We start from the raw sequence: 23,159 nt of genomic DNA on the forward strand, positions 1-23,159 counted from the left end.
TGCAAGAATGAGAATCCAGTGAAGAAAGTTTTAAAAGTGAATGAAGCGAAAGTTAAAACTGATGATATTGGAGGAACTCGTGTGCAAAACAGATACACACTTTTGAGAAAGAATGGGGAGGAACAAATGGTGACCGATGAAGAGATAGCTGACCAGTTGCATCCTATAGACATTATGTTTATGAAGGATTACTTTAAGAAGGAAATAAAAAAATAACCAAGAGGTCAGAAGAGCATTAAACGGTATATCAAAGGCCGGAATACTGCTATTTGAAAGAATAGCTTTTTCAGACTTTGATCTATGCATCAATTTTGAGCATGTACACAACAAAAAGGTGTATATCAAACCACCAAAGACAAAAGTTCCCTCAGAAATATTGGAAGAAGCAAGATCTGGAGACATCATTGCAAGCAAAACTCACATTAAAAACTATGGTGTCATTTTCAGAGATATTGATAAAAACAAAGCTCTGTTCAGAAGCATTGATATCTACAAGTACTCAAATCAAACTCTGAAGTATATCATGTAAACTATGAACAAAAGACAAGAACATCTTCAGAAGACAGGAAAGAATTTGGAGGAACACAAGAAAGAAATTGAGCAAATGATTAAAGAATGGATCCAAGCAAGAGAATGGTACAAAGACATGTACGTCAGCTGCAACAAGTATATCTCCTACAAGAATCAGTTGAAGATAAGGGATGTAAACAAGAGAATGAAGCTGAATTGAAGAAACTTGTTTATTAAAATTTCATCTTTTATGTAATTTGTTTTTCAAAACTTCAGCAACTGGTTTAAATTTGCAAGTATTATGTTTCCACTGTTTGGAAATTTTATATTCATGAGGTAGTTCATTTTCTTACAATACTTAGGGAGAAACTGTTAGGAAACTTTATTTGTAAGTATTGAAGAAAATCTCAATCAACTGGATCTCTGAAGAGATAATAGTCCTGAAGATCACAACAAGAAGAAGAAGATCAGATGGGACAACTGAAATACAAAGTATCTACTTCAAAGAATCACAAGTTGATCAAGAGTTGATTTAGATTATCAGAGAAGGTCATTTCTGATGGATCTGATGATAATTCTGATGAAATATCATCAGTTTCTGACAATTCTGATCATCAGACTTTCTGATGATTTGTTCACCAGAATTTCTGATGAAGTGGTTTATCAGAAATTCTGATGAAAACCCCACTTGTCTAAAATCACAACTCTATCCTGCCACCAATGACCAAAGCATTACATTAATGGTTATCATGATTACAAATGCAACTTGAACGATTGATTCAATGAATATGTCAAATTGCTACTTTATGCAGGAATTATTGCATGAATAAACAATTGTTTATTCATGTATACAGCCTTCTATAAATAGAAGGCTCGAGAGGCAGAAGATAATTGAGTTTTGAAGCTTAGCATTCATATACAAACACCCAAACTCCACTGCTCTTCTCACCCACAGAATTCAAGATTCATTTGTATTAGATAATAATCTTACAATCACCTTGTTAAACTATTTTGTTTCAAAGTGATATAAACTTGATAATTCTGTAGGTCTTGTTCTTGAAATTCTGATTTCCATTTCCACACATCTTTTTCACATATACTGAAATCACTTGCCATATTACGTAAAAAGAAGTTGTTAAGGCCAAACTGGGTCCAACAGCCATCTACATAAAACATTTATCTCATTCATTAGATTTCTTTTCATACGTCTCTTCATCATATTTGAATGCATACTTTATACATTATCGTCATTGAGGATCATGTCGTATCGTGTAGATCATAATCCTTGATCGTAACGATTTTCCTTCTCACCATTCATATATACCTTTCCTCATTATTCTTGGCATCAAAATTTCTGTAAACATTAGTTATGAGGCCTTAGAAACTAATTAGAACAAGTACCATCATCAAAATAACAAAATAAAAAATTTTTGGACGTTTTTATGTCTCTCGCGGCACGCGAGAGACTACTCTAATTCTGTCGCAGGCCACGACAGGGCTTGGGTGTCGCGCCCCAATTCCTATTCCCTGTCGCGTGGCGCGGGGGAGCTGTTTTTCCAGTAGGTTTTTATAAAAACCTGCATTTGCCCAGCTCTAGTTTTTACTCAAATTGAAACTTAATACGTCCATAACTTTCAACCTACAAGTCCGCTTTACGTGATTCTTTTTCCTACGTGTTAGTAATTTAAATACAGACCTGTTTAACATCGTCGTTTGCCTTAAAACTCGATTTATAAGCAAATAGCCTATAATTCCCATTTTCATCTCTAACTATAAGTATAATCAAAATTTACAACTTACTTACTTGCATAGCACTTCAGAACGAACACACCTTCGTACGAGCTTTCGGTTTGAGTTCAAGCATTTTAACTCTAATACTTGAATCCCTCAAACCTCGGCTCTGATACCAACTTAAAACGCCAAATTTTCAACATTCAAATATATTAAAAATAACACACTAATTTTTGACAAAATTTTGGCATGACCATTCATATTATAAACATTTCCCCTGCTTTTAACAAACATCATTCAAATAAACTCTACGACACTTTTTCAAAAGAAATAAAAGTTGTGACTATACATGACCTAACATAAGGGTTATATCCGAACTACCCAAAAAGGTTTTAAAATTACAACTACTTACGAACATCCTAAAACGTAAAATTTACATTTACATTACAAAAATTATTTGACCCATTTCAAAAGATAACTTGAACCGGAAGCGCATATATGGACGATGTGGTGTGTTCGAATCCGAGCTCGCCATCCTAAGCATGAGATTTACCTACATCCATAACATAAACTTGCATGTTAGTTCGGATAAAACGTTATTAATAATACATTTTTAGCTTTTACCGCATTAATTGACCCTTTACCGAGTCACTTCATCTTTACATCATTTTACTTGAATCTTTCATACTACAATTCCGCTTTAACGAATATCATGCCATTTAACTTCCATCACCATAAATCATCATATTTCCTCCGACCCGTTCTCACGGATCATGCATATTTTTACTTTCTCGTTTATTATTCCCCACTAGTTTGACTTATAAAAGTCAACACCTAGTTACCTTAACTTCATAACAAATTCATCCTATTGGACCCGTTTAACTACGGGTTTAATACATCATCAAGAATAACATCATTTTCATACTTTAGACCAATTTGCACGGGTCGTCAACATACTTTTTCTCCTTTTTCTACTGTCAATTCTTATTAAGACATTTTTAACAATGATTCCCGCATAAAAACATCAAATAATTATTCACAAGAGAACTAACATAAAATTCTACTTTCTACAAAAGCGAAGTTCATAAGAACTTACCGTGATCTTGTGAAGCTTGCGACTTCAAGTGACTCGTACCTTCTTCCTTCTTCGTGCCTATATATTATAACCTCATGCTTTTAGCTTTCATAAACATTTCTTCACATATGCATTTTTGATTTATTTATCATGACTTAACATAATTACCCATATATCCATTTTCATTTACATCATCATTAAATCAAGAATTCATGTCAAACTTCAACTAAATCATTCTAAGGCATTTCATCGAACACATGGCATGTGTACTATCTATAAAGCATGAAGTACAAGTATTTAAAGCATATTTTTCCATAGTTCATCTATTGATTAACATAAACATCCCTAATTCCACATTTTGCCATCCTAACTATAAACATATGGTTGTAACATCAATTTCTTATCAACATTTCATCAACACATTGCTTCAATCATCAATACCATACTAATTTGCATATAGGGTTTCACAATTTCTAATCATCCTATGACATACAAGTGGGTTTTTATTTCAAATCATCATTGCATACAATTTCAAGGATGATTTCGACTCCCATATGCTAATACATCTTGTATTCATATCCAATTTCACATAAAAATCACTGCTTTCACATAACACACTTCATCAACTAACATTAAAACATGAAATTCGACTTACTTGATATTTATAACACTTAAGGGATCATGATTCCTAGCTCATGCATTGAAAATTCAGCCTTTTACTCTTTCAGTTTTGTGGAAATTTAAAGAACTAGGGTTCCCTTGGTCTCTCTCTCTCGTTCGACCGTACCAGCCAGGAACAAGTTCTGGCCAATTTTTTTTATCAAATTTTCATTACACATTTTCACTTTTAGTCCCTTGTCTATTAAAGTGGGTCCACATAGTTAATTCCCATACTCACTTGATTACTTTTATTTACATAAGGGGTTCTAACTTATTATTACTTATAAAACTTTCGAAATGGTAAGAATTTATATTTTACCATTCCTTATTATTAATACATCCCGATTAAATTATTTTATTATGCCATATGAAATTTGGGGTGTTACAAGATGGCCATAAGGAAAAAAACAATCAGCGTTCTAGATCTGATATCAAAGGGACTCCAGCTGTAAATGGTGGTGAAGATTCGGCTAAAAAGGGCAAGGACGCAACACTGGATTTAGTGGAATGGCAGCAAAACCCGATGAAAAACTTGGAGGTAAAGGGTTTGAGAGTTACATCTCAAACCCCTCTGTTAGTAATTTTAAGTTTTTCCCCCAGACACTTCTTTCTTTGACAGGCTTAACCAAGGGTTTTTTAATGAAACCTGTGACAAGCCTAAAGCCTGCCATGTTCACCCCGACTCCCAATCTAGGAAATTGGAAAACTGGATCTTTGATTGCGGGGCTTCGGACACCATGTCCTATGATCCCAAAGACTTTGGAGACATGTCATCTCCGAATAAGTCCCATATTGGGACTGCTAGTGGAGAAATTGTTGAAGTCAAAGAGGGAGGGTCAATTTCTTTTTCGAAAAAAATGGAAATTAAAAATTGCTTATACATTCCTTTACTATCCTCAAAACTATTATGTTAGTCAAGTGACAAAACAAATACTGATTATCACAATATAATCCACAATTATAGATAATGCCAAAGTACTGTAGTTCTACTACTAAAGATACTACTGATGTTGAAGAGGTGTTATGTTAAGATATCTTTTATTATTTTGAACGATGTTTGTTTCCTTATTTTTGTTATGATCTGAGTTTTGATATTTGCAAACAAATACTGATTATCACAATATAATGCACAGTTAGAAAGATATTATCAAAAACTGTTTTTCAGCTGATTCAAAACATTCAAATGGTTTACAGAAATGATTCTACAATCTCCCTCTCAACCTGATTACTCACTAGAACGATTCGTACAAAAGAGAATGTGTGAAGTGATAAAACAGATCTCTAACATGTGAGATCTATTTGTACTAAGTACGAAAGCTTTGTTTGTGATAGGCTGATATCACCCTGATACTGAAGAAGAAATGCATATTCAAAAAGTCGTGCTTGAAACAATCGAGAAACAAATTGGTCAAATCGTAAATATGCTATCTGAAAGTAAGGCGCTCTACCAAGCAACAAAGAAACCAACCCCAAAGGACAAGTGCATGCTATCATCCTCGGAAGCAAAAGGTGAGAAAAGGAGAACATATCACAACTCCATCTAACACCCAGGCATCAAGGATTATTATAAGATGAATCTTTTTGTCTAAACCAAGTTTTTCACAAAACTCGTTTGGGACCACTATTCAACACATTACTTTTTTTTCCAAAACTAAACACATAAAAATAATAAACATAATATTTTTAATAAAATTTGTTGTATAGAAACTCATGTTATAAACGTGTCTCCTAAGTTATAAAACCAATAACACAATTGGTTTATAAAATAAAGAAAACATTTAAACATAGTAGGTAGAAAATATATATTAATATGTCCATTCGTGTAACACCCCAAAACTCTAATAATAGAATATTTGAATGTTTAAAAGTTTTAAGTAAATTATATTAAGTTTTAATAAACAAGGAAGTTTAGGAAGTTAGGAAAATGTACTAGAATGATAACTAGAAAAATCCGAAGGGACTGAATGTGTAAATTTGCAATAAATAAGAAAATAAAAGAAAGGAATTCTCTGGAGTGTGGGTGTGTGCGACGCAGGGAACGTTCAGGAAGGGAACAACCCTTCTTGCCCTAGCTTCTCAAATCAACAAACAATTGAATGAATTCTGGCCCTAATTCGAATGCATGTGATCAAAATCTCAACCATCTAAGAGTCTCCTACATAGAGTAAGTCAGATTTTATGATTTGATTCTAGTTAGTGAATGTGGGTTTTGATCAATCTGTGAATAAGTATGAAATTAAGCTTAGATATGCATTAGAATTGTTATTTAGAACATGTTCTATGTCTAAATTCGTTTGTAATGAAAGTTTGAAGTAAAACCTATTTAACCTAGTAGTATGGTAATCTTGCAATTCAATAAATTGAGTTGTTGTGATAGATGAATGTATGAATTCTAAGATAATTGATGAATTACTATGTTGTAGAATGATTTGTTATGTGATTTAGATTGATAAAAAGAGTTGGGAACCCTACTAGAGAAATTATGCATAAACACTTGTACTTAGTGCTAAAATTGATGTACGCACGCCAAGTGTTCGATTAAATGCTTGAATAATCGATTCATGTAATTTTGAGTGAATTAGGATGTCTTGCTTTGTGTGTAAAAATATGGAGATGATATTGTAAAAAGTGTGTGTGGAATGCGAATTTTATATGAATGTGAATGCTATGTAAATAAATGACATGGTCTAAGTAAGAAAGGAAATATGTGTAGGAATCAAAGAAGAAGGAGGAAGCTCCGGTTCGCAACAAAAATCTCAAGAACGAGGTAAGTTCGCTACTTACAAGTTTATTTAATATTGTTAGTAGTTTGTTCTTTTAAATTATTAGTTACTTAATAGAAGACATTGTATTAGAATGGAACGCGAAAGTAAATCTCCGTTACGGTCCGTGATGATCGGGTCAGTTCGGATTAGAATGAGAATTAAAAAGTCAAATTTCTTAATGTTCCGTGTTGAACGAATTATTGGAATAGAATGATAATGAGTTTACTAATATCGGTCTTGAATGGATTGGATAATTAGAACAATACATGATAAAGTTGTTATGTTGAAAATCCGTGTAAACGGGTTGAGATAGAAAGAGTTATATGAGAAAGAATGATGTAACAAGGTCGGTTACACAAACAAGAAAGTTGAACTCAAGAATAAATTAGTCAAGTATGGTACAATGTTAAAGTGGTGATTATTGGTTCATCGATGCATTAGTTGAAATATGAATGATATGCTAACGTTGTTTCGTGGTATTGGTTTTACGTAAAACTCAAGTTTAGGTGCTATTGCCTCGCTCGGACCGAACACACTTTGAACGCCTTGTATGTGCTTCCGCAACTTTTGAAGTATCATCAGTGGGTCAAATACTTTTGTAAAATAGATCATGTTTGGTAGTTAAAAACTCTAAACTTGATGTTTTAAATCTTTTGTCAAAATTCTTGTTGTGGTGGATGTTTGAAAGGTCTTTAAAATGTTATGGTTTTCATTATGTCTTTTGAATGTTGTTAAAACAGGGAAATTGTTCATTATACGAACGGGTCATGCCCGAATTTTGTTAATTAATTATATAACAGTATAATCTTTCGGATGTAGAAGTTTAGGCGTTTCAAGTTGGTATCAGAGCCTAGGTTTGAGGGATTCGAACACAATGTAGTGCTCGGACTCAAGCCGAAAGCTCGTAAGAATGGGTTTGTTCGCTCCGAGACGCAAAGGAGGTAAACTTTTGAGAAATTTTATAGTAATTAATGTTACGAGTTATAAAGTAATAGAAAGGTTAGAACGAGTCTTAAATATAGTTACAGTAGTGAATGGTGTATTAGGATTCCCAGGGATTAGCGGAATTGAAACCGTACTCGGGAACGGTTCGGAACGGTTGCAAATATGAAAATTTGGGTCTTTTTAGCTGGGCACTACCGTAGCTTACGGTGGTCACCGTAAGCTACGGTAGATACTGGGCAAACAAATGGGCTGCCGTAAGACAGTAGCTTGGCACCGTAAAGAATCAGTCAGCACCGTAAGCTACGGTGGCCACCGTAGCTTACGGTGGCTTTCTCGCGCCCCACGTAAGATCAAGAGTGGGCTTTCGCAGCCCGCCAAGGACCAAAAAGCTGGCAAATTTTTTTTAATGTTGCTGATTTAATTTTGGGACTTGTTTTAACTAGTATTTAAGGCCTCATAATCAATGTCTAAGATAATGTTTATATTAAGAGTGATGAGGGAAAGTATATACGAAGGGCGAAAAGGTAAATCGTTGCGATCAAAGATTTTGATCTACACAATACGACTTAATCGTCGATGACGATAATGCATGAAATGTGAAATGTAAAATTGATTGTAGTATGATAAAATGAGTTAAATATGACAAAGGAGAGTATGAAAAGAAATTTAATGAATGAAATGAATGTTTTAATGTAGAAGGCGGACAATGTGAACGTGAATGATAATGAAACTATGAATATAAGTTGACTAACATGAAGGCAAATAATTAAAGAACGAAGGAATAAGAAGTAAGTGTAAGAATGAATGTATGATTGAATTAACACGTCTAAGATGTTTGTAATGAAAAAAATGATCTACGAGAATGAATTGTTAAAAAAAAAACTAACAAATTATAGAATGATGAAGAGAATGAATGGAATGCTATCTAATACAAGTATGTAATTATAGATGGCAAACGAAGGAGACGCAAATACCACGGATTTAAATGGGTATCATTACGGGAAGGGTTGTACGGATTAAACTTATAAGAATGGAACATAATAATGGAAGGTAAAACCCGTAAGCAAATACGGATCGAACATATAAGAGTCATAAGTAAGAATGAAAAGACTTGAATCCATAAGTATCTGTGAACCAAACACGTAAGAACAAAAGGTCGAATTCATAAACAGGTGGAAATGGGTAAAAAGTGAGAGAGAGAATGTGCTTATTCATCCTACTAAGGTAGGTATAAATCTTGTAAGTAAGTGATGCCGGTAGCCTTGTCGAGTCAAGTAGGTCACTTGACTAACATGATGCATATATACATATGATGCACTTACGAACAAGCAAGGGATAGGTTGAGTTAAAAAAATGTATTGACGGTTCGACCTTGTTGGAGTCAAACGGGTTATATGGATAAGTGTAAGACCAATGACAAAATGATGGAACGGGAGATGAAGTTAAATGAAACATAAACAAAATTCTGTAGGAAACATATTAAAAGTCAACTCATTTGAGTTGGGGTGGATGACGGGCTACTACCCGGAGAATGACATAAGTATGGATGAGGTAGAAAAGTTGTCCGCGAACTGTTAACACGGTGAAATCATGTTTTGTTAGAATGTGTGAATTGGAAGTAAGTACAACACATGATCCAATATAAGTATACAATAAGTAATAAGTGGCAGATTAACCTTAAAAAGTCAAACTGCATAATTTAGCATATAATTGATAAACTACAAGAGTAGTACGTAAGAAACGAAGTGTTTAATGTAGTACATAAATTAAGTGAGAAATTTGTGAAAGAAATATATGTGAGTTAACACCGAATACAGTGAACACCTGAATGAAAATGATAGTATGTTAAAAAAAATGGTTATGTATTGACCTGTCATAAACGGGTCAAACGAGTGAAAATGATATGTTGAGGAAGGGTCATGTATTGACCCGTTACGAATGGGTCAAACAAATTATGTTTTAAAAGAATCTAGTAAGGACTAGTATGTAAACAAGATGATTTGATAAATGCCATGTTTGAGGGAAACTGAATGAAATGTGCTAACCCTTGAATTGTAGATGAGTATGGACGAACTCTTGGCGTGATAAAACTAGTAAACTTAATGAAAGGATGCACACGAGTGGAAGCCCATCACATGAATGGATCAGGTGAATCTAGTTTTCGACACTCGCTCATGAAGGGGCGGGCTGAACCAGGATACGGATTGTTGTTTATGCAAATAATAAGGTTAGTAAAGTATTTGACTTGTGAATGATAAATAGAAAGTTATAGATGGAATAATGTTTATATACGAACTGGAATGAAATGCTTAATATGGTCATACAGTTGATCCGGTACGAACTGGTCAAAGAATAAGAATGTTACGTTTAGAATGAATATGTAGACGAATCCGGTAGAAGCGGGTCAACGAGCTAGGATATAATGTTTGAAATAGTCATGTATTTATTCCGTTGTGAGCGGGTTAACTATTTATTAAATTACTATTATTCTAATGGATTAAAGTGGTGAAATCGAGTGGATGAGTAAGCCAAATATAATATAATAGAAGGAACATAAACATGAGGTTTATGGGAATAAAACAAATGATGAAATGTCTAAGTGAAGTTAGGATGTGAGATTGTATGAAAGAAAGACTTGACAGATATGATTGAAATATGATAATGATGTAGTTAGTTGTAAAATAACTTGAAGAATGTGTTATAGATGGAACTCATACAAGAATTCGGGTAAAATATATGTTTTGAAAAGATTATGCTTTAGAGGCTTGTACATTGTGCTTGAATAGGTGATACTCGCCATGTTTTACATTAATTACTTAATTTGCGATCAAGAATTGAATGTGTGCTAAATGTAAAACATATAAACTTGCTAGTGAAGGATGATGTTATGATTATGTTAAATTGACTAATCTTGTATGTGCATGTCAAATGTAAGATAATGAAAGCATTAGTATGTGTAAAATTGTTTATGTGTATTTGTGTATGTAATTAGGTGATTACATGGTTGTATACTAAATGGGTACGAAGTAATTATGGTGTCATTAGCATAACCGACTACATCGATATGGACATATGTTCTTAAGTTGGAAGTTTGCATACTTGATCGTTGACTTTTCAGAAAGGTCAATGAGTATGAGAATAACATGATTAGAAATCCTAATATGATTGTAAGAAAAGAAGGATTGAATGATGCATGTGTAACGCCCCAAAATCTGAATGTTTATAATTGCCGTGTGTTCCTATATGACACGTCATGAAATAAATAACTAGGCTATTTAACCTAGTTAAATGTATGGTAAAAATTATTAAAAGATGGAAGTAGTGCACATTATGTTAAGTGGCAAACATGAGGGGTTAAATGGAACAAGATGGAAGTTGAGTTATTAAAATGAAAGTTCAACACACACAAACACACACTTCGTGTGTGTTCACGAATGTTCAGGAGCTCCAAAGAGCTCTAACCCTAAACTCAACTAAATCACCAAATTGAAGGATGATTCATGGCTTAAATTCGTGAAGGAACATGGATTAATGATCACAATCACAAGGGAATCATAAGGTATGCCTTAAAAATTAGAGTGGTGATCTTTCACGAAGTGGGTTTTGATGTAAATCGCGAATTTGTATGAAATTGAGTTTAGGCATGTGTTAGAATCATCATACAGAAGTTGTGTTATGTGCAATTTTGTTTGTATCGATGAGTTGGGATAAAACCCACTTAGAAATTGTAAGAAGATGAAGTTTAGTGAAGATTTATGATAAACTATGTAATGTTGATGTTAGAATAGTGTTATAGAAAGTAGTTAGATGGATAATTTGATATAAAACATATGATGCTTGGTTATGATAATGATTTGTGAAAGATTATGTTAATGCATGGATGAACTAGGAAGAATGTGCTTTAATTAGTTGTACAATATGCACTAAATGGTGTACGCACACCAAGTGTATGATGAAATGTCTAAGTAAAGTTAATATGTGAGATCGTATGAAATAGCTTGATATATGATTGAGATTAGGTAATGATGTAATTAGTAGTATACTAACATGAAGAAGGTGCTTTAGATGGAACTTATTCAAGAACTCGGGTTGAATGTATGTCTTGGTCAAGACTATGCATTAAGGACTTGTACGTTGTGTTTAATATCACTAGGTGATCATGTGGTTGTAAGCTTATTTGCATTGTAAGTAAGAAATGTATATAGTGTCATTGATATAGCACAAATGATGATACGGATACATGATGATAAGCCGAAAGTTTGTATGATGAACTGTTGACTTTTGAAGGTCAACTACGCATAAGAAGCATGATTTGGTTTGTTGTCGTAAAGGTAGTATTATAGGAGGTTGTATGGTACATGTTATGTTAATATGCGTTATTTGTGATTACATGATGAATTCCATGAGGTTGAAAGGATATGAATTGGATTATATGTCATATGCTTGTTAGTCGTCACTAATGAAAGTCAAAAATGTGAAATATGCAATTGATATGATCTTTAACATGTACAATTGTATATGCTAACGAGAATGTGAATTGGTGGCATGAAAGTAGAGGAATCATATCAAGATGGACTCAAGCATGAAAGGCTAACGGGTCAAGAGGAGGCAAGGAAGTGGATACGGACACGGATGCACAAGGTAAGTGCTTTCCGAATCACTTCTTAGTTTGTTAAGTAAGGTTATGTTCTAGTTAATTAGGCATGATAATTGAAGTCAAATAAGAAGGGTTGTATGGAATTGATGATTTACGTTAAGTAGGCCGAATGGGTCAAAATTGTGATTTTATTACTATACCGGAAGGGTTGTATAAGTAATTGATTACGGTACTATAACCGGGTATGGGTAGAATTGTACATATGTACGCTAACCAAGAATCGGAGACGCGGATTGATAGTCTAAACACTCGGTTGTGAGTCATGGTTAATAGACAAGCAATTTCGCATTTGAAACTGTATTAACAAAGTTTGCTTTCGTATAAATGAATGACATGAATAGGTTTAACGCATACCGGATATTGGGTGCATGAATCCCAAGTACGAACCCCGGATAATGTAAAAGTATTATAGTTATAACATTTATGTAAGTTTTGGGTTAAAGCAAATGAGTAGTTTGACGAAAACATGAACGGGTCGAATAAGTAAAAGTGGGTATATAAAGTCAAGAGCTTAAGTGAATATTTTCCTTAAACCGAATGTTGGATTTCAAGTTCATATGATAGAATGTGAATTTACAAGCAGGTAGGAAGAAACAGGAGGTTAAACGGGTAAACGGTTCAAAAGTTATGCGCGTTTTAGCGCATACGGACGACGAAACGTAGCTGCAGCAAGAAACACCTCTTAACTTAAGAGGAGTGCACAAGAAACACATCTTAACTTAAGAGGAGTGCAGAAGAAACACCTCTTAACTTAAGAGAAGTGCAGAAGAAACACCTCTTAACTTAAGAGGAGTGCAAAAGAAACACATCTTAACATAAGAGGAGTTCAACAGAACACCTTTTAACTTATGCGCCTCCCAAACATGATTTTGATCGTTCTTTGACGTTTATGGGCTATAAATCTAAGTCTAAGTACCATGTAATTAATGTATGGATATATAAAAGGTATGTAATATCTTGAACGTGTACGTAAGAGTATATGTACATATGTAGACGTGTATTTAAGTATATATGAAGGCACGTATAAGTGTATGCAAGTAAGTAGAGACGTAGTAATGTATGTAAGTATGTAGATGTGTATGACGTAGTAATGTATGTAAGTATGTAGACGTGTATTTATGTATATGTGAAGATACGTATGTGTATATGAACGTATGTAGAGACGTAGTGATGTATGTGCGTATGTAGATGTGTATATGGTATATATGAGGGTACGTATGAGTGTATGCATGTATGTAGATACATAGGAAGGAATGTACGTATGTAGATGTGTATGTATGCATGTAAGAGTGTATGTGTGCATGATTTAGATACGTCGAGTAATACGTTATTAATAATGTGCCTTGAGAATGAAAAGTAATGCAGGTACATTAATGAAGCCTCACCAGAACATGGATACGCAGATGAAATGCTTAAAGTTAGAAAGATAACGCATTGGGAGGTGTACGAGATTGAATCTTGTTTATGTATTGTGTACTAATGTGATGAATGTATGTGGTGAGTGCAGGTTGTACGAATCACGGGCGGTTATCATGAGGAGTAGAGATCAAAGACCGAGTCACAAGATAGATTGTACGGGAATAATTGAGTATGTACTTTAGTAAGCAGGACTTACACTTTGTTTTTGTAAAAGATACATATTAAAATGAATTTTCAAGTAGGTCAAGATGTTTGTAATGAAAGAAATTTTATGGCACGAATTTCTGCTGCGACTTTTTGTCAAATACGTATTAGGGTCTTACAAGTTGGTATCAGAGCCCCGGTTTGAGAGAATCAAGTACGAGAGGATAGGTACTTGGACTCAAACCTGTGTGCTCTTGTGATAAGGAACCCGTACAATCCATGACTCGATCAAGATCTAAAGGTAGAAATGGAATGAAAATGTGTATGTACGTATTCACATGAATAAAACTAACAATATGTTATGTGTAAGGTAAGCATAGTTACTTGGAAAGGATGATCCGTGAATGCGGTCTAGGACCGGCATCAAGGCAAGTAATAAGACGAATTGACCCCAGGTACGTAAACTTAACGTGTGGGCATATGAAATGGTATAATTAAGCAAGTGAAAGCATATTTTAAATGAAATATAATAATGACATGGTAAAGAAGTTTTGAAAATATTACATGTGCCGAAACTTAATTCTACGGATATAAGGTGGCGATTACGCGAAGACACGAAACTAGTATGTGGATTGTGTACCTGGCCAGTACACAAGAAACGTATAACGTTCGTGAGACCATGATAATTGTTACAGGTATGTCCGATAGACTTAGGTAGCAGGTAGACGTGTGGGTGAAATGGGTAGTAAGACTCTCGGGAGATTGAGAGTACTATGTAAGAGTGAAAAGTGTGAGTGATAAGAATGAGGAATGTTAAATATGTAAGAAAGTACAGATCAACAATATATGAATGAAATGTTTGAATCTGCGAGACGAATTCAATGAATGAAAGATATGAATGCAATGCTTGAATCCACAAGACGGATTCAAGGAATGAAAGGCATGAACGAAATATTTGAATCCGCGAGACGGATTCAATGAATGAAAGATATGAATGCAATGTTTGAATACGCGAGACGGATGTGACAACCCTCACTAAACCAGGTATCCGTACGACTTAATTAATGACTAATTACTACTTAATTACTGTGCTTACTTGAAATTACTGATGAACTGCTACTTGATTTCTGATACATGCATATTCTTGCATCATACTTTACATACTGTCACTACATTATTTACATGCTGAACCTTAGTGACAAACATGATGCACAAAAGCACAGTAGCACTATGGACGGATAACCTATTGAACATGCTGATAAGCTAGCATCAGGCAGACACTGCCTCTAAGGCCTGTATGAGCCAGAAAGATTTTACTACACCCATAGTGAGTGTAGGGACACAAGGGTTGTAGAACTGCGTCTCTAGGAATAAGATACAATGACAGGATGTGCCTAGGACATACACTAAGCACAAAACTCAGCTCTTTAATCAACAATTCAGCTTTTAGCTAACTAATAAAGTGCCAAAACATGAGAAAAATATTACTAGACACTTTCCAAAGTGTCGGGAATAAGTTGCGTCACTAAAAAGGGTATTAACGACACTTAAAAGCTTTGTTAAGCACTTTAACGGATTACTATCCAACCGAACAACCGGACTTTACCCGGAACATGAAAATATTGTCATTAACATTATTTGTCTTTTTCTGAGCCAGTTAGGGTCCCTGAATACCCTAACACTCGCTATAAAACACAACGCACAACTAACCGGGTTAAGCACTTAACTAACTTACTTAACCTAACTAATAACCAACTAATAGTTACAATCCAACCAAACTACCCCCCCCCCTTTAGAAACCGTCCCCATCTAAGGGGACATACCTTGTACCATTTTAATTATTTTATTTTCATTTGTCTAATATCTAGAAAGCACCTAAACCTTTGGACCATAATCTTGCAATTGTCTATAAGAACACTGGATGGCACACATTCACATTCACATTCCATAACATCACAAACACACTCTCCCTCTCCCCTCTACAACTCTCGGCCGAACCCCCCTAACCATCCATCATCTTTTTCGAGTTTGATCATCCCATTCCAAGTCCAGACAAGTGTCAAGGATCCCGCATAAGGAGTCTTGGTGCAAACGGAAGGCGAAGGACCTCACTCTCTTGCTTTTATCCACCCTATTTGCGTCTAGATTCTTCCCTAGCCTCGAGCTAGTGGTATGTTGCTTAAATCACCCTCTCGAACTATTTTGAAGTGGTTAATATGATGTGTAACGGTTAAAACTTGTAAACTTACATGATGATGCATTAAAGTTTACTAAAAACACTTAAAATGATGGTTAAAAGCTCATATGTTGTGTAAATGTTGTAGTAATTGATTTGTGTGGTTATTTGGACCCGATCTATGTTGTGGTAGCTCGGATCATCATTTAACCCAGTTTAGTCATGAACATAGATTATGACATAAGGTTGTTTTGAATGAAACAAGGGTTAAAGGGTGAAACTCTATCACACACGAATCATGAACTTGTGTAAAAGCGTTTTTACTTGTAAAATAGTGTTTAAAACTAGTAGATCTACGGATCTACAAGTGGTATTTTCAAATGACCAAGTGCCAAAGAAATCATGATTTCTAAAAACGGATCTTACACTAACAAGTATGATTTTTAGAACACACAAGTGTGTAAGCACTTGTGTAGCACAAAGGTTTCGACAAAATAACTATTTTTGTAAAATTTACAAGAAGATGTAAAGACGGACTTTCTATAAAAACGGGGTTTTTACGAAATCAGATTGATTTGTATAAAGATCCGCTAAAAGTAATGAGGTTACTACATAGTTTTGGAAAAACTACAAGTTCATGAAACTTTTGCGAATTATATGTTTCTTAACTAGTTTGTTGATATATTGAACATTGTTTTGATTAAATAAGAAAAATTGTTGGATTGATTTGTAAAAGAAAATGATACGCTTGAAAGCGTGGCCACCTCCAGTTACAGAGGAAACTCTGGCGAAATTTTTCCAAAAACCTAATACTTAGAATTATTTTCACTATAAGTGTTAGAAATACTTTTTGCCATGTTTTCAAAATATATAAGTTTCGCCACGACTTTATTTACAAATATCGGAGGTGGGATTTTCACAAAATTAAACGTGATAAATATATATTTAGTAAATATATTTTTCACAACGTCACTTGTCAATTATTTTGTGAAGTGTATTAATATTATTTTTAGGGTAAAAATAATATTATCAGACGTTAACGAATCCAAAATAATACGAACGCTTTCACGATAAATATATAAGTTACACCGGTAATTATTATTACCACTCGATCGTTAAAACGTAACTTACGCAATTTAAAGAAATAATTATGAACGCGTATATTTGACAAAGTATTATTTTGGGAGAATTTTGTGAAGTAAAAATATAATATTTTTGAGAAAAATAATTATATTTGAAGTAAGAAATAAATATATATTAAGTGAGACTTAATAATATATTTCGAACACACATGTATTAAATCCCCCATCCTTGGGAAGGAGAATAATTACCAAGTATGCGCAGAATGTAAACACGAAATAGTTGTCTAACTATTTCCCAAAATTTAAACCATAAAGCTAAGGCACGGCCGTCCGTCTAATAGAGTTAGCACATGTAGGTCGTTGCACAGCTGCTTGACTTGGAGTATTACTTGGTAGAGACGCACCGCTGTGAGTTCATGTCCCCCTTTTCTCTTAACTGTTTTCAGTTTTCTAAACTGCGGGGGTGAAATACATGTTACTATGGTTACGAATATTTCTTACATGGTATGGTTAGCGTAAGGAGGGTTATTATTTAGATCATGTGAATGGGTAGGCGGAAACTTGAGGTCATTAATCCTCAGGGTAGGACCGAGGGGCAGGAGCGATAGATCTATTTGGGTGTAGTGAGCCCAGTCCCAGGCCCAGCATAACGGACCTCGGGATGACTTTGTACCCGGCGCATAAATCTGCTAGGTTTGAGCCTTCCTACTTGCATTTCACACATATCAATGGCCTTGCAAACCATTGGTGATCTCTTTTTCCTTATTTGCTACATACCAGGATTTTTATACAAACAAAGGTTTATTTGCTCACTTACACATGAACTCGCTCAACATTATTGTTGATTTTTCAACTTACATGTATTTCAGGGAATTAAAGGATCTGGCACGGTATGGCACATTTTCCCGCTGCACTAGTACGAGGTCATCCGGGTTTAGGATATGTGACTCTTTCCTGGACAAGTCACAGTCCTTAAACCGTGTTTGTGTTATGTTGATGTTTGTGTTTGTTGAACAATGTTTATGTTTTAGGGTGTGTTCCTGTTGATACAATGTTATTGTACTTGGTTTTTAAAACTAAATTAAATGGATGATCTTGCATGGTTTTTATTCATATAGCTTTGTTATGGTTAAGCTATGGTATTAAGAAGTCACACCAAATTAACCACGCTTCCGCAAAGCAAGGGTGTGACAGCTTGGTATCAGAGCACTGATCGTAGCGAACTAGGATTCCTTCTCGAGTCTAGACTATGATCACTAGGGCTCTCATGAAAACATTTTTACTGCATACCACTTAAGTCCAGATCCAAAACGTTTTTACAAACAAATGTTGAGCACATTTTATTTATTTATTTTTAGGCCCAGTCTTGGAGGCTGAGGCTCGGTCTTGGAGGCCGAGGCTCGATCTAGGAGATCGAGGTAGATGGCTAGTGAGACTAGGAAGAGTAGGCTCAGTCTTGGAGGCTGAGGCTCGGTCTTGGAGACCGAGGCTCGATCTAAGAGATCAAGGTAGATGGCTAGTAAGTCTAGGGAGAGTAGGCTCAGTCTTGGAGGCTGAGGCTCGGTCTTGGAGGTCGAGGCTCGATCTAAGAGGTCGAGGTAGATGATAGAGCAGTCTTAGAGACTGGGAGGAATTTGGCTAGTGGGACTAGGAGTGTCAGTCTAGGAGACTGGGAGGCTAGTGGGACTAGGAGAATTATGTGATTTCTTACTTGGTGACTAATGTGTTTACCTAATTGTATGACTGATTATTTGTGCATATTTGTGTTTATGTTACAGACATCATGAGTCGCCAGTGCCATGCGACATGTTTGTGCGTATGTGACTCAGACACCACAGGACCTAGACCTATAATATCTGATGACCTAGCATCTTCAGAGCACGAGGTGCACACGTCGGACGTTTCCAGCACGGACGAGGACGACTTCCAGCCCTTCGCGCTACCTGACGAGGCTGATGAGCTCGCCGATGGCCCTCTTGTTGAGTACCTCCCGTTAGCGGAGATCCCTGCACCCATACCCTTAGCTGTTTACCCTGCCTACGATTTACTTCTTGACGCCGAGGCTGATGGCGATATTGATCTGTTTGATGATGATCTCGTAGAGGACGATGAGGAGGGCGAGGCCCTCAGAGCTAACGAAGGACTTTTACTGCTCGCAGATGCTCCAGCTGCAGAGTCACCTGCACACTCACCGGCTCCAGACTCCTTCGAGTCTGTGGCCTCCGCACCTTCCCACACTCTGAGCGCACAGCACTTTTCACATGGTTCAGATCCTGACCAGGCATCCTCTGTTGCCCCTATACCTAGCTTTGCTTTCGACCATGAGGATGTGGAGGATTCTGATCCCATCTTTCCCCCAGGGTTCGACCCGGATCAGGATATAGAGTTTATACCTATGGATCAGCCTATGGAGGATCCAGTCGACCCAGCTGACCCAGTGGATCCCATCGACCCTGAGTTTGACTTTGAGATGGCTTTTGATGATCCCGAGCCTGCCATCGCCCCTGAGCAGGCAGCCGCTCTAGACCCTGTGCTTGAGCATGACCCCGTTCATGTTGGCATGCCTATTGAGCCTGTGATTGCAGACCCACCTGCTGATGATCACCCTGTGGATGCTCCGTTGTTGGAGGGCGATCATGTCATTGCTGCTGATCATGTTGATCACCCACTTATTGCTGATGCACCCGTTCACCCTCTTGTTGCTCCCCACCTGATCCCGTTCCACTAGAGCCCGAGCATGCACTGTTCGCGACCCACATGGATCCTCGAGATGAGCACACACAGCACGGGTGGATTCCTGCTGATGACGAGGTTCCACCTATTCCCCCTCAGATCACTGATACTCGTCACGTTGATACCTCCTTTTCATTCCCTCAGTTTACACCTCCAGCCCGACCTGGAGAGGGTTCTTCGGCCCATCCCTTTGGGAATGTGTCGACGTCTGTTCCCTTTATGCCGCAGTTTCCAGCTGTTTTACCCCCTGTTTCTCCATATCATGTGGCACCTTTTGATCCAGCCAGGGAGCCGTTTCTCTGGTCATCACCACCTGTTATGCCACTGACCGACCCCTACCATCCCTTCCATGTGGGGCACACTATTGAGGATGTTTTGATGTCTTTTGTTTTTCAGCACGAGGCACACACACAGCGCATTCAGGAGCTGGAGAGAGCTCAGCCGCCGCCGTGTCAGTTCCAGGGTCAGACCCACTCTCCTTTGCAGCCTTCTCGACCTGTACCCCCAGATTATGCTGCACGCCTCTTTGCACTAGAGCAGCAGGTTGCTTCTTTCTTACGTACTCAGAGAGTCATGGAGGAGGGCTGGCTCCAGTTGCGCCGTTTGTTTTACACTCACTTTCCCCCTCCTCCACCGCCATCCGTATAGAGCTCATCAGTGCCGTTTGGGTAGACGTTGGTGAGAAGACGACGATTGCTTTTGATTGCACAACATTTTTGGAGACTACTTTCTGATTATGACTTTTGTTGATTTTGTACATGGGATGTAGTAACACTGATTTGATATAGTTTTTGGACAGGGGTGATGTAGCCCCTAGTCGATTGATGTTGTATGACACTGTGATGTACTGATACACTTACTATGTGGTCTCGATATATGGCAATCGCAGTATTCTCATCATATTTGATGCTTGATTGATTATTTATGTTTTGATGACCTGGGATGTTGTGTGAATAATATTTGTGACAACAGATGATATGTGAATGATATATTGATAACATGAGATGTTATGTACTATTACTATTATTATATACGTGCGCTTTACTATGGCCTGACCGACGTAAACACATCTTTTAGAAGATGCCGCCGAGACGTCAACAACCGCAAACGCCTACCAATGAGGCAGAACTCCAGCAAATCATCGCTGCTACCATCGCACAATACGCCGCCTCTCAAGGAGGGACTAGTGGAAGCAACTCTGGCAATACTGGCAACAACAACAACCCACCTCATGGTAATACTAAGTCACTTAGACATACCATGACCTAATTGGATATCTATAGCAAAGATGCTAATGCCGTTCACATGTTATACTGTACGTGCAGGGTGCACCTACAAGCAGTTTCTAGACTGCAAGCCGGTCAACTTTGATGGCACAGGAGGTGCTGTCGCCTTTGTTCGTTGGGCTGAGAAAACCGAATCTGTTCTTCGCATGAGCAAATGCGCACTAGATTAGCAAGTCACCTATATCTCTGGGCTATTCTTGGATGGAGCCCTATCGTGGTGGAATTTGCAAGTACAGACACTTGGTGAAGCTGCTGCCTACGCACTATCCTGGACCGAACTAAAGGAACTTATGCGCAAAAAGTACTGTTCATGCGCTGAAATCCAAAGATTGGAAACAGAGTTCTGGCATTTAAAGATGGAAGGTCCAAAGATCGCAGAGTATGTTCAGAGGTTTCATGACTTATCGCATGTGGTACCCTACATGGTCACTCCAGAGTTCAAAAGGATTGAACGTTTTATTTGGGGATTAGCTTTTCAAATCATAAGCATGGTGACCTCCTCCAAGCCTGCGACTATTACTAAGGCGATTGATTTGAGCGTGGCTCTCACAGAGGAAGCTATTCTCCTGAACAAGTTTGATGAAGCTGAGCCAAAGAAGAAAGAGACTCATGTGGAGTCATCAGGAGGTAACAAGCGGAAGTTTTCGAACTTCAAGCAAGGCACTAGCGGTGTGGTTAAGAAAGGGGAAACAAGCACGCCAGCTCAGGTTACAGCTGGTAGTGGGAAGAAAGGAAAAGGATACATGGGCACCCAGCCGAAGTGTAATACCTGCCAGCGCCACCATTCTGGCCGTTGTGGTTTGAAAGTTTGTGAAGCTTGTGGAAAGACTGGCCACTTGAAGGATTCTTGTTGGGCCATAGCTGGCCAGAGAGGTCAGGGAGGATTCGGAAACAGAAACACCAACCGGGGCGGAAATGGAAATCGCCCACAAGGGAACAATGGAGGTGATGGAAATCGAGTTAACAATGCTAATCAAGCGGGCGTTGTGAATCATAATCAGAGGAATAACCAAGCTGGTGGAAATGGCCAAAGATCCGGATGCTTCAACTGTGGTGATCTTGGGCACTACAAGAGGAACTGCCCAGAGTTGAACCAAGCCCGTGGAAGAGTGTTTAATATTGAAGCAAGGGAAGCGCTCCAGGATCCCAATGTTGTCACTGGTACGTTCCCTGTAAACCAACGCTATGCATCCGTTTTATTTGATACTGGCGCCGATTATAGCTTCGTGTCGTTAGAGTTTAAGAATATGCTTGGTTTAGCCGCTAGTAAATTAGATGTGCCGTACTCGATCGAATTGGCTAATGGAAAGCTGGTAGAAGCCAATGAAGTTATCAGAGGATGTGTGATCAAATTGGGAGAGCGTGAGTTTGCTCTGGATCTACAACCAGTCCAGTTGGGAAGCTTCGACGTGGTAGTAGGAATGGATTGGTTATCAGGCAACAAGGCTGAGATAGTTTGTCACGAAAAGGTAGTTCGTATCCCAACTGATGATGGTGAAACAATTGTGGTTCACGGAGAAAAGCGTGATACACCATTGAGGATTATCAGCTGCCTCAAAGCGCGAAAATGTTTACAGAAGGGATGTGCTGCCTTTCTGGCACACATTGAAGATAAGAAAGCTGAAGAACCGAAGATCGAAGACATCCCTGTCGTGAGGGAATATCCAAAAGTCTTCCCTGAAGACTTGCCTGGACTGCCGCCTCAGAGGCAAGTGGAGTTTCGCATCGATTTAGTCCCAGGCGCCGCGCCTGTGGCTAAGGCACCCTATAGACTTGCTCCGTCTGAGATGCAAGAACTGTCGACACAGCTTCAAGAGTTGTTAGACAAGGGATTTATCCGACCAAGCTTCTCGCCTTGGGGAGCTCCAGTTTTGTTTGTCAAGAAGAAGGACGGTAGTTTCCGTATGTGCATTGACTACAGAGAGTTGAACAAGCTGACGATCAAGAATAGATACCCTCTGCCAAGGATTGATGAT

The 23,159-nt window shown here is 37.3% G+C and overlaps 1 long non-coding RNA gene across 1 annotated transcript in view; it reads left to right on the top strand.

Moving 5' to 3' along the window:
* The first annotated feature begins 6,011 nt into the window (after positions 1-6,011).
* The window catches only part of LOC110922901, a 41,304-nt gene continuing 24,156 nt past the window's right edge, over positions 6,012-23,159 (top strand). Inside the window, exons 1-2 of the long non-coding RNA XR_002583559.2 lie at positions 6,012-6,140; positions 6,690-6,743. This is a non-coding gene — a long non-coding RNA (uncharacterized LOC110922901). The remainder of the gene's footprint in view (positions 6,141-6,689; positions 6,744-23,159) is intronic.

The sequence above is a fragment of the Helianthus annuus genome, chromosome 9 (assembly GCF_002127325.2).
Source record: "Helianthus annuus cultivar XRQ/B chromosome 9, HanXRQr2.0-SUNRISE, whole genome shotgun sequence".
Taxonomy (NCBI): Eukaryota; Viridiplantae; Streptophyta; class Magnoliopsida; order Asterales; family Asteraceae; genus Helianthus; species Helianthus annuus.